Genomic DNA, 12,463 nt, shown 5'->3' with positions numbered 1-12,463 from the left:
CTACAGCAATGAGAAACCTCCAGTCAGGTGTGAATGTGTTTCTGTTGGTGATTGTGGACAACCTGCAGCCCTTGGCCTGGTTTCAAAAGCCTCTTGAAAGTGATCGGTTCAGACTTCTGTCAAGAGCAATTTGTCCCTCCCTCCGCTGGAGAAAAGAAAGGAGGTGGAAATAGGGAGGGAAGTGTCAGAAAGAATGGGAAGGAAGAGAGAAGGGATGCCAAAGGCAGAAAGAAGGGGTCCTAAGAGACAAAGAGAAAGAGGATTCAGAGAGAAAGAGGGGTTTTAGGGGGTAAAGAGAAAGGGGACAAAGAGAAAAGGAGAGTCAACAAGAGGGATTTGGAAAGAGGTTTCAAAGAGAAGGGGTCTCTCGGTTACTGTGAGTTTTCCAGGCTGTACGGCCATGTTCCAGAAGCATTCCCTCCTGACATTTCGCCCACATCTGCATAAACTCCACTTGCCTAGTTTCTAACAGACCTCACAACGGTTGTTGTATGTTTTCCGAGCTGTATGGCCATGTTCTAGAAGTATTCAGATAATCCAGAACATTGGATAAGCAAGTGTTGGATAAGTGAGACTCTACTGTATATGTTGTCGAAGGCTCTCATGGCCGGAATCACTGGGTTGCTGTGAGTTTTCTGGGCTGTCTGGCCATGTTCCAGAAGCATCCTCTCCTGTCATTTTGCCCACATCTATGGCAGGCATCCTCAGAGGTTGTGAGGTCTGTTGGAAACTAGGCAAGTGAGGTTTATATATCTGTGGAATGATGTCCAGGGTTGGAGGCAAGTGTGAATGTTGCCATTGGCCACCTTGATTAGCACTGAATGGCCTTGCAGCTTCAATACATGGCTGCTTCCTGTCTGGGGGAATAATTGCTCATGCTGTTAGGATTAAACACATCATTCCAGGGCTCACGTGCTTTTTCCTCCTTGTCTCCCACCTCACACCTCTGAGGATGCCTGCCATAGATGTGGCCGAAATGTCGGGAGAGAATACTTCTAGAACATGGCCATACAGCCCAGAAAACATACAACAACCCTGTGATCCCGGCCATGAAAGCCTTCGACAACAGACCTCACAACCTCTGAGGATGCCTGCCACATTTGTGGGTGAAACGTCAGGAGAGAATGCTTCTGGAACATGGCCAGGCAGCCAGGAAACTCACAGCAACCCTATGATTCCAGCCATGAAAGCCTTCGACAATAGAAGGGGTATCATGTAAGGGATAAATACGAAGGAGATAAAGAGAGAAGGGATAACAGAAAGTGGGGAATAACAGAAAGTGAGGGAAGATACTCTGCACATGCTCAAAGGAACAGAATCCTTCTCAAATCCTCCAAGGTTGAGCCCTAAGATATCTTAAAAGCATGGAAAGTGGCCTATTAATCGTGAATTATAGAATGGGAACTGAGCTACTGCTATCACCTTAAATTACCTTAACACCCTTCCTCACATTCACTTAATAAAAGGGAATTGCAGATTCGGCTGCCAGTCACGGAGTGATAGATAAATAGAGGCTCTTCTTCCATCACAAAGGGGCGGATCAGAACGGGAAAAAAACAGGCTTTAAAAAGCACTAAAATCATCTCATGTAAGGATAATATTGTCTTCATGCCATACACAAGTTTGCTAGCCATGGAAGACAGAACCTTTTAAAGTTGGTGGGGGAATTTCTCCTTTTCTTTTGCCAGAGGAAAGAGCTTGCAAAACCATAAAACAATATGGCAGTACCTAAATTTACAATCTGCAAAGACATGGCAATCAAAAAGGAGAAACTGAAGAAGAGGAAAAGCAAAAGCTGTCTCCACTTTTCAATAATATCCTCCTCCTTCTCTTCTCTGGTCCTTGGGTCTTTTCCAACTCTGTTTCTAAGCTTTATCCTGAAGTTGTCCCTCATTCAACTCAACAACTATGACTCTGTTTGATCTTTCACCCCAAGAGTGTCTTCTTAGGCCAGGGCTACTGAAATGGCCCGGATTACGATTGTGGATAGCGTGGTTTTAATAGGGAATTTAATGTTTTAATGTGTTTTACATTCAAATTTAAAATGTGTATTTTAACCGTACATTGTTTTAAGGCATCGAATAGTTGCCTATGTGTAAAGCCGCCTTGGGTCCCTTCAGGGTTGAGAAGGGCAGGGTAGAAATAGGATAAATAAAGAAATATCTTTCACCCCAAAAAGCCAATGTCTTCTTAGCCCAGGCCTAGAATAATCCCCAATTCTTTTGAGATCACAACAAGAATGGCAACCAACTATGGCTTCAATATGGACCAGGCCTCTATCTATCCCTTCTTCTCCTATCCCTTTGGGACTCTTAAGCTGAGTCTGGGAGAGGAGTGCCTTCCCATGACATCTGATGTGAGCCAATGGATCTTACTAATAATATATATATATATTAATAACAATAGCTACTCTGGGACTCTAAGCTGAGTCTGGGAGAGGAGTGCCTCCCCATGACACCTGATGTGAGCCAATGGATCTTTAATAACAATAGCTACTCTGGGACTCTAAGCTGAGTCTGGGAGAGGAGTGCCTCCCCATGACACCTGATGTAAGCCAATGGATCTTACTAATTATATATATAAATAACAATAGCTACTCTGGGACTCTAAGCTGAATCTGGGAGAGGAGTGCCTCCCCATGACACTGGATGTAAGCCAATGGATCTTACTCATTATATATATAAATAACAATAGCTACTCTGGGACTCTAAACTGAGTCTGGGAGAGGAGTGCCTCCTCATGACACCTGATGTGAGCCAATGGATCTTATATATATTAATAACAATAGCTACTCTGGGATTCTAAGCTGAGTCTGGGAGAGGAGTGCCTCCCCATGACAGCTGATGTGTGCCAATGGGTGTTAATAATAATATTAATGTATATATTAATAATGATAGCTATTCTGGGACTCTAAGCTGAGTCTGGGAGAGAAGTGCCTCCCCATGACAGCTGATGTGTGCCAATGGGTGTTAATAATAATATTTTAAAAGTAAAATATAATAACATTTTAAAAGTTGGTGGGCTAAAAGGGGTCGAAATGCCTCTGTGTGTGGCGATTTTCACCCCTCTAGCCCAAAAACCAAGGGGGAGGGAGTGAGTCTTGGAAGCTCTCCCATTGCTGCCAATGGCACAAAATTTTTCGTGTTTTCCGTTAACCAGACGAAAATTCGTGTCGTATAGGTGGCCCATTTTCGTTAGCAGGAACCAAATGCAAAAACGAGACAACACGAATGAAACGACACAAAACGAACAGCAATTCCATACAAAAGCACAACACTACTAACCAGGCCCGACTCTGCTTAGCTTCCAAGATCATGGCCAGGAAGGGTCCCGGAACCAGAATACATTCCCAAATAAGATCATCAAATCCACCCAAAGCGAAAGAGAAAGATGCTAGAGATCAATCTCTGAAAGGTCCCAGGATACGGCCTGTTTTGTTTCTCACACAGCCCTGTATCCCAGAATATCAAGGCAAAAAATCCCACAGTATCTGCTTTGAACTGGCAGTGTGGACTCAGATAACCCAGTTCAAAGCAGAAACAGTAGAGTCTCACTTATCCAAGCTAAACAGGCCGGCAGAAACTTGGATAAGTGAATTTCTTGGAAAATAAGGAGGGATTAAGGAAAAGCCTATTAAACATCAAATTAGGTTATGATTTTACAAAATAAGCACCAAAACATCATGTTATACAACAAATTTGACAGAAAAAATAGTTCAATGCGCAGTAATGTTATGTTATAATTACTGTATTTATGAATTTAGCGCCAAAATATCACGATATACTGAAAACATTGACTACAAAAATGCCTTGGATAATCCAGAACCTTGGATAAGCGAGTCTCGGATAGGTGAGACTCTACTGTACATACAACTGTAGATTAAGACCATTAAAATTATAAAAAACATCAAACATAGACATATGCATGAAACATGCTACTAGGAAGGTTTGGGGAGAATTCACCATGATTTATAGGAGTTGTAGGGACTGGGATGTATAGTTCACCTCAATCTAAGAGCACTCTGAACTCTAGCAACAATGGATCTGGGACTCACTTGTCACACAGAATCCCCATGACCAAGAAAAAATACTGGAGGGATTTAGAGGAGTTGTAGTTCACCTACATCCAGAATGCACTGTGAACCCAAACAAGAATGGATCTGGACCAAACTTGGCACGTAGACCCGATATGCCCAAATTCGAATACTGGTGGGTTTTGAGGGGAATTGGCCTGGACATTTTGGAGTTATAAGTACTGGGATGTATAGTTCACCTGCCATTAATGAGCACTCTGAACTCCACCAAAGATGGAATTGGACGAATTTAGCACCAAAATATCACGATATATTGAAAACATTGACTACAAAAAATGCCTTGGATAATCCAGAACCTTGGGTAAGCGAGTCTCGGATAGGTGAGACTCTACTGTATTGCGGGATTTTCTGCCTTGAGAAGGTGGGTTTTGAGGGGAATTGCCCTGGACATTTTGGAGTTATAGGTACTGGGATGTATAGTTCACCTGCAATTAATGAGCACTCTGAACTCCGCCAAAGATGGAATTGGACAAGTTTAGCACCAAAATATCACGATATATTGAAAACACTGACTACAAAAATGCCTTGGATAATGCAGAACCTTGGATAAGCGAGTCTTGGATAAGCGAGACTCTACTGTACTGTATTTACGAATTTAGCACCAAAATATCACGATATATTGAAAACATTGACTACAAAAATGCCTTGGATAATCCAGAACCTTGGATAAGCGAGTCTTGGATAAGTGAGACTCTACTGTACTGTATTTACGAATTTAGCACCAAAATATTATGATATATTGAAAACATTGACTACAAAAATGCCTTGGATAATGCAGAACCTTGGATAAGCGAGTCTTGGATAAGTGAGACTTTACTGTACTGTATTTACGAACTTAGCACTAAAATATCATGATATATTGAAAACATTGACTACAAAAATGCCTTGGATAATGCAGAACCTTGGATAAGCGAGTCTTGGATAGGTGAGACTCTACTGTGGGATCTCCTGCCTCGAGAAGGGACCGCAGCCCATGGACCTGCACATCCTGCTTCAAAATGAAGGAAACCAGCCCCAAAGATGTCCCCCTTCCTTTTCCTTCCCCCACAATCAGGGAGAGTGAGGGCAAAGGAGTCTAAGGATCCTGATTAGCCTTTTAATCCGTTATTTTTCTCTCTCTGCTAGGGGAGAGGGATGATGCCCCAATCTTGGCACCTTCCAGGTGAATCCTACAGGCCAAGGGTTCAGCATGGGATAGATGGGGCCTGCAGACAGAAAAGCCCCCCTTGAGAACCTTGTACCTTGAGAAAGGAGGCTGCTGCAGGGTGCTTTCTTCCTCCCTCTTGCCTGTCTCTCTCTCTCTGTGTTTCTCCTCCCAAAGGCCGAGGGAGCAGGGCCATCTGGCAAGGCGGTGGGAGCAGCCACAGCAGCAGCAGAGAGTGAGTGAGTGGGGGCGGAATCAAGGGAGGGGGATCAAGGGAGGGGGATCCAGAGTCCCTTCCTCCTCCTCCTCCTCCTTCCCTTTTCCCCTTAGTGTCGCATTGTGAGCCCCCCTGATCCAGGGAAGGAGACAATGGACGGGCCCTGCTGCCTCCCCCCCTCATCCCTCCCCACCATCCCTTTCTCCATCCTTCCAGCCATCCATCGGGGCTGCTTCACTCACCTCGGTCGCCGCCTCCGCCTCCGCCGCTCCGGCAGCGTCAGCATCGCAGGTGGCGCCGGGGAGGAGAAGCCAGGATGGAGGGAGGGAGGGAGGGAAGGAAGGGGAGCCTCCCCCTCCCTTGCACCGCCCCCTTCCCCTTCCCCTCCCTATCGCCTTCCTTTCCTCTCCCCCCCCCCCTCCTCCTAGCCTTCTTCCCTTCCATCCTTTTCTTGTGTTGTCCAAGGCTTTCATGGCCGGAATCACTGGGTTGCTGTGAGTTTCCTGGGCAGTCTGGCCATCTTCCAGAAGCATCCCCTCCTGACGTTTCACCCACAGGCATCCTCACAGGTTGTGAGGTCTGTTGGAAGAAAGTGTGGTCTATCTATCTACCTATGGAATAATGTCCAGGTTGAGAAAAAGAACTCTTGTCGGTTGGTGGCAAGTGTGAATGCTGCAATTGGCCAGCTTGATAATAATAATAATCATAGAATCATAGAATCATAGAATAGTAGAGTTGGAAGAGACCTCATGGGCCATCCAGTCCAACCCCCTGCTAAGAAGCAGGAAATCGCATTCAAAGCACCCCCGACAGATGGCCATCCAGCCTCTGCTTAAAAGCCTCCAAGGAAGGAGCCTCCACCACAGCCTGGGGGAGAGAGTTCCACTGCCGAACAGCCCTTCTCACAGTGAGGAAGTTCTTCCTGATGTTCAGGTGGAATCTCCTTTCCTGTAGTTTGAAGCCATTGTCCCATTGTGTCCTAGTCTGCAGGGCAGCAGAAAACAAGCTTGCTCCCTCCTCCCTATGACTTCCCCTCACATATTTGTACATGGCTCTCGTCTCTTCTCAGCCTTCTCTTCTGCAGGCTAAACATGCCCAGCTCTTTAAGCCGCTCCTCATAGGGCTTGTTCTCCAGACCCTTAATCATTTTAGTCGCCCTCCTCTGGACGCTTTCCAGCTTGTCAACATCTCCCTTCAACTGTGGTGCCCAAAATTGGACGCAGTGTGATTCCAGGTGTGGTCTGACCAAGGCAGAATAGAGGGGGAGCATAACTTCCCTGGATCTAGACGCTATTCCCCTATTGATGCAGGACAGAATCCTGTTGGCTTTTTTAATAATACAGTAGAGTCTCGCTTATCCAACGTAAACGGGCCAGCTGAACGTTGGATAAGTGAATATGTTGGTTAATAAGGAGAGATTAAGGAAAAGCCTATTAAACATCAAATTAGGTTATGATTTTACAAATTAAGCACCAAAACATTGTTATACAACAAATTTGATAGAAAAAGTAGTTCAGTACTCAGTAATGCTATGTAGTAATACTGTAATAATAATAATAATAATAATAATAATAACAATAATACAGTAGAGTCTCACCTATCCAACATTTGCTTATCCAACGTTCTGGATTATCCAACGCATTTTTGTAGTCAATGGTTTCAATACATCGCGATATTTTGGTGCTAAATTTGTAAATACAGTAGTCTTGCTTATCCAACGTAAACGGGCCAGCTGAACGTTGGATAAGCGAATATGTTGGTTAATAAGGAGAGATTAAGGAAAAGCCTATTAAACATCAAATTAGGTTATGATTTTACAAATTAAGCACCAAAGCATCATGTTATACAACAAATTTGATAGTTGCCCTCCTCTGGACGCTTTCCAGCTTGTCAACATCTCCCTTCAACTGTGGTGCCCAAAATTGGACGCAGTGTGATTCCAGGTGTGGTCTGACCAAGGCAGAATAGAGGGGGAACATAACTTCCCTGGATCTAGACGCTATTCCCCTATTGATGCAGGCCAGAATTCTGTTGGCTTTTTTAATAATACAGTAGAGTCTCACTTATCCAACATAAACGGGCCGGCAGAACGTTGGATAAGCGAATATGTTGGATAACAAGGAGAGATTAAGGAGAAGCCTATTAAACATCAAATTAGGCTATGATTTTACAAATTAAGCACCAAAACATCATGTTTTACAACAAATTTGACAGAAAAAGTAGTTCAATACACAGTAAGGTTATGTTGTAATTACTGTATTAACGAATTTAGCACCAAAATATCATGATATATTGAAAACATTGACTACAAAAATGCGTTGGATAATCCAGAACATTGGATAAGCGAGTGTTGGATAAGTGAGACTCTACTGTAATAATAATAATAATAATAATAATAATAATAATAATAATAATAATAATAATAATGATAATAATAATAGGATTCAAAAAGGACCTCAAGATTGTACTTCAAATACTCTGTCAGAAACCAGTGCAGGTGGTCCCAGTGGTGATGGGCACATTGGGTGCCGTGCCAAAAGATCTCAGCCGGCATTTGGAAACAATAGACATTGACAAAATCACGATCTGCCAACTGCAAAAGGCCACCCGACTGGGATCTGCACACATACATCACACAGTCCTAGACACTTGGGAAGTGTTCGGTCTGTGATTTTGTGATACGAAATCCAGCATAACTATTCAATGCTAATCAAGCTGGCCAATTGCAACATTCACACTTGCCTCAAACAGACAAGAGTTCTTTCTCCCACACTGGACATTATTCCACTGATATGTAAACCCCACTTGCCTAGTTTCCAACAGACCTCAGAACCTCTGAGGATGCCTGCCGTAGATATGGGTGAAACATCAGGAGAGAATGCTTCTGGAACATGGCCATACAGCCCGGAAAACACACTACAAGAGTTCTATCTCTCACTCTTGACCTTCCATAGATATATAAACTTCCCTTGCCAAGTGTCCAATCTACCTCACAACCTCTGAGGATGTCTGCCATAGATTTGGATGAAATGTCAGGAGATAATGCTTCTGGGACATGGCCATACAGCCCGGAAAACTCACAGCAACCCATCTTGTTCCTGCCAGGCAGTGGTTCTTTTCCAGTTTTAATTTTATATTACATTTGCCAGTTAACCCATTTTTGATTATTTGTTTAAAAAGGTGCATTTGCACAGATACAGTAGAGTCTCACTTATCCAACACTCGCTTATCCAACGTTCTGGATTATCTAACGCATTTTTGTAGTCAATGTTTTCAATACATCGTGATATTTTGGTGCTAAATTTGTAAATACAGTAATTACTACATAACATTGCTGTGTATTGAACTACTTTTTCTGTCAAATTTGTTGTAAAACATGATGTTTTGGTGCTTAATTTGTAAAATCATAGCCTAATTTGATGTTTAATAGGCTTCTCCTTAATCTCTCCTTGTTATCCAACATATTCGCTTATCCAACGTTCTGCCGGCCCGTTTATGTTGGATAAGTGAGACTCTACTGTACCTCACAACCTCTGAGGATGTCTGCCATAGATGTGGATGAAATGTCAGAAGATAATGCTTCTGGAACATGGCCATACAGCCCGGAAAACACACTACAAGAGTTCTATCTCTCACCCTTGACCTTCCACAGATATATAAACTTCCCTGGCCAAGTGTCCAATATACCTCACAACCTCTGAGGATGTCTGCCATAGATGTGGATGGTAAATACAGAACAACACTATGAAAATGGGAATTCCAGACATTAATCAATCAGGGCCACCTAACACCTCAAAACAAAGGATTCCCCCAGGCAGGAAGCAGCCAGGCTTTGAAGCTGTAAAGCTTTTTAACCGCCCTGAGTCCCCCAACCGCCCTGAGTCCCTCTGGGGAGAGAAGACAGTCTAGAAATTAAGATGATGATGATGATGATGATGATGATGATGATGATGATTATTATTATTATTATTAATCAAGTTAGCCAATTGCATTATTCACACTGGTCTTCAACAAACAGAGGGTTTTTTTTCTCCCACCCTGGACTTTCCACAGATATATAAACCCCACCTGCCTAGTTTCCAACAGACCTCACAACCTCTGAGGATCCCTGCCATAGATGTGGATGAAATGTCAGAAGATAATGCTTCTGGAACATGGCCATACAGCCCGGAAAACACACTACAAGAGTTCTATCTCTCACCCTTGACCTTCCTCAGATATATAAACTTCCCTGGCCAAGTGTCCAATATACCTCACAACCTCTGAGGATGTCTGCCATAGATGTGGATGGTAAATACAGAACAACACTATGAAAATGGGAATTCCAGACATTAATCAATCAGGGCCACCTAACACCTCAAAACAAAGGATTCCCCCAGGCAGGAAGCAGCCAGGCTTTGAAGCTGTAAAGCTTTTTAACCGCCCTGAGTCCCCCAACCGCCCTGAGTCCCTCTGGGGAGAGAGGACAGTCTAGAAATTAAGATGATGATGATGATGATTATTATTATTATTATTATTATTAATCAAGTTAGCCAATTGCATTATTCACACTGGTCTTCAACAAACAAAGAGGGTTTTTTTTCTCCTGGACTTTCCACAGATATATAAACCCCACCTGCCTAGTTTCCAACAGACCTCACAACCTCTGAGGATCCCTGCCAGAGATGTGGATGAAATGTCAGGAGATAATGCTTCTGGGACCTGGCCATACAGTCCAGAAAACTCACAGCAACCCATCTTGTTCCTGCCAGGCAGTGGTTCTTTTCCAGTTTTAGTTTTATATTACATTTGCCAGTCAAGCCATTTTTGTTTATTTGTTTTAAAAGGTGCATTTGCACAGATACTTGCATATGATTATGCCAGTATTAGTGCTCCCCCTGCTTTGCATACATGACGAGGGGAGAAAAAAAGTGGAGCAGCCACAACAGTGTGGCCAGAAATAGCATGAAGGATTGGGAATGCGGGACAGATACCTTACAGCGAGGTGAGGTTGGCAGGAGGGAATGTGTGGCTGCTTATGCTGATCTCACTGCGATGTGTGCGGTGGCATTGACAGGGTCACTGCAGATTGGGAACATGTCCAGCTCCCTCCGTTATTCCTCATCAGGCCTGGTTTCCCGGCCTTTGATCGTCTTGGGTCGCCCTTCTCTGGACTCATTCCAGCTTCTCAATATCTTCTTTGTTGTGGTGCCCAGGACCGGAAACAAGACTCCGCGCCAAGCCTGATAAAAGCAGAATAGAGTGGTACTATTGCTTTCCTTGATATTAGCTTATTGGGTTGCAGTGTTACACTGTTGACTCATGTTTAGCTCATGATCTGTTAAGACCACTAGAGCCCTTCTGCATGCATTCTTACTAAGCCAGGATCCAGCCATTCTATGGCTATGCATTTCGTTTATCCTGCCTCAATGTAGCAGCACTTTTTGTGTATCCCTACTAAAGTTTGTTTTGTTGTTTTTGGCCCAGTTTTCCAAAACTGTTTGATAACATTGAAGGAGAAAGACTGCTTTACAGGAGGATAAACACAAACAAACCAAGGAACCCACAGCCCTGGATTTGTGAGACCTGACAGGGCTGATAACAACAGGGTCACTTCAAAGTGTTTCATTCATAGTGGGTCACCGTAAGCCAAATCCGAGAAGCATGTGATGGCAACAGATCACAATGCAGGGGAAAGGTTTAATCTTATCCACCAGCAGCCTCTTGCTCCAAAAAGGGCTAGAGAATTCACATTAGCCTCTTCCCCATTTTAAGCTGCTTCTGCATACATTTTTCTTGCTTTTTATGTTTGGACATACAGTAGAGTCTCACTTATCCAACATAAACGGGCCAGCAGAATGTTGGATATGCGAATATGTTGGATAATAAGGAGGCATTAAGGAAAAGCCTATTAAACATCAAATTAGGTTATGATTTTACAAATTAAGCACCAAAACATTATGTTATACAACAAATTTGACAGAAAAAGTAGTTCAATACGCAGTAATGTTATGTTGTAATTACTGTATTTACAAATTTAGCACCAAAATATCACGATATATTGAAAACATTGACTACAAAAATGCGTTGGATAATCCAGAACGTTGGATAAGCGAGTGATGGATAAGTCAAAACATTAGCCAACAATGTTATAGTTGTTGTCGAAGGCTTTCGTGGCCAGAATCACAGGGTTGTTATGAGATTTTCGGGCTGTATGGCCATGTTCCAGAAGCATTATCTCCTGACGTTTCACCCATATCTATGGCAGGCATCCTCAGAGGTTGTGAGGATACCTAATAACCTCTGAGGATGCCTGCCATAGTTGTGGGCAAAATGTCAGGAGATAATGCTTCTGGAACATAGCCATACAGCCCGGAAAACACACAACAACCCAATGTCGTATCTGCAGTATTAAATATGATGAAAATGAAATAAGTGACACCCATGGAAGGGGTGGTTCAGTCCAAAATAAATAGACATGTACTTCATTAATGGAGGGCTAGAATCACTACTCTGCATAATTCTGTGATGGACATGCTAGTTGCTTTAAGTATTCATAATGCTGCATCCAATAACGGGAGCAATTCAAGACCTTACCAGAATTAAATAGCCCCTTCCTAGGTTTTTTTATCCTGATATACCTGAGTGTTGCATGAATACGTTATTTCACTTCAACAACCACCATGTCAACTATACAGAGAAGCTATTGAAATCCACAAGCATGTGGACAATTTCAACAGAAAGGAGGAAACCATGAAAATGAACAAAATCTGGCTACCAGTATTTTAAAAAACTCTAAAATCAGGACAGTAAATAAAGAACAACACTCAGAAAACAGGGGAATTCCAGACAGGAACAATCAGAGCCAGCTAACACCTCCCAAAAAAGGATTCCCCCAGGCAGGAAGCAACTAGGCTTTGAAGATGCACAGCTATTCAGTGCTAATCAAGGTGGCCAACTGCAGCATTCACACTTGCCTCCAACAGACAAGAGTTCTTTTCCCCACCTTGGACTTTCCATAGATATATAA

General features: G+C 43.1%; 1 protein-coding gene across 4 annotated transcripts in view; it reads right to left on the bottom strand.

The window, feature by feature from the left end:
- sptbn2 (spectrin beta, non-erythrocytic 2) overlaps positions 1 to 10,575 on the bottom strand; it is a 94,222-nt gene extending 83,647 nt beyond the window's left edge. For 2 of the 4 annotated variants that reach the window (XM_062965343.1, XM_062965339.1), the window contains exon 1: positions 5,697 to 5,789. The gene's annotated coding sequence lies outside the window, so the exon portion shown is untranslated. Of the gene's footprint in view, positions 1 to 5,334; positions 5,495 to 5,696; positions 5,790 to 10,427 lie in introns of those variants that run through there. The other 2 variants (XM_062965342.1, XM_062965340.1) reach the window with 2 other exon arrangements.
- Positions 10,576 to 12,463: the final 1,888 nt, after the last annotated feature.

Source organism: Anolis carolinensis, unplaced genomic scaffold (genome assembly GCF_035594765.1).
Source record: "Anolis carolinensis isolate JA03-04 unplaced genomic scaffold, rAnoCar3.1.pri scaffold_14, whole genome shotgun sequence".
Taxonomy (NCBI): domain Eukaryota; kingdom Metazoa; phylum Chordata; class Lepidosauria; order Squamata; family Dactyloidae; genus Anolis; species Anolis carolinensis.
This window is presented reverse-complemented; position numbering and strand designations above follow the sequence as displayed.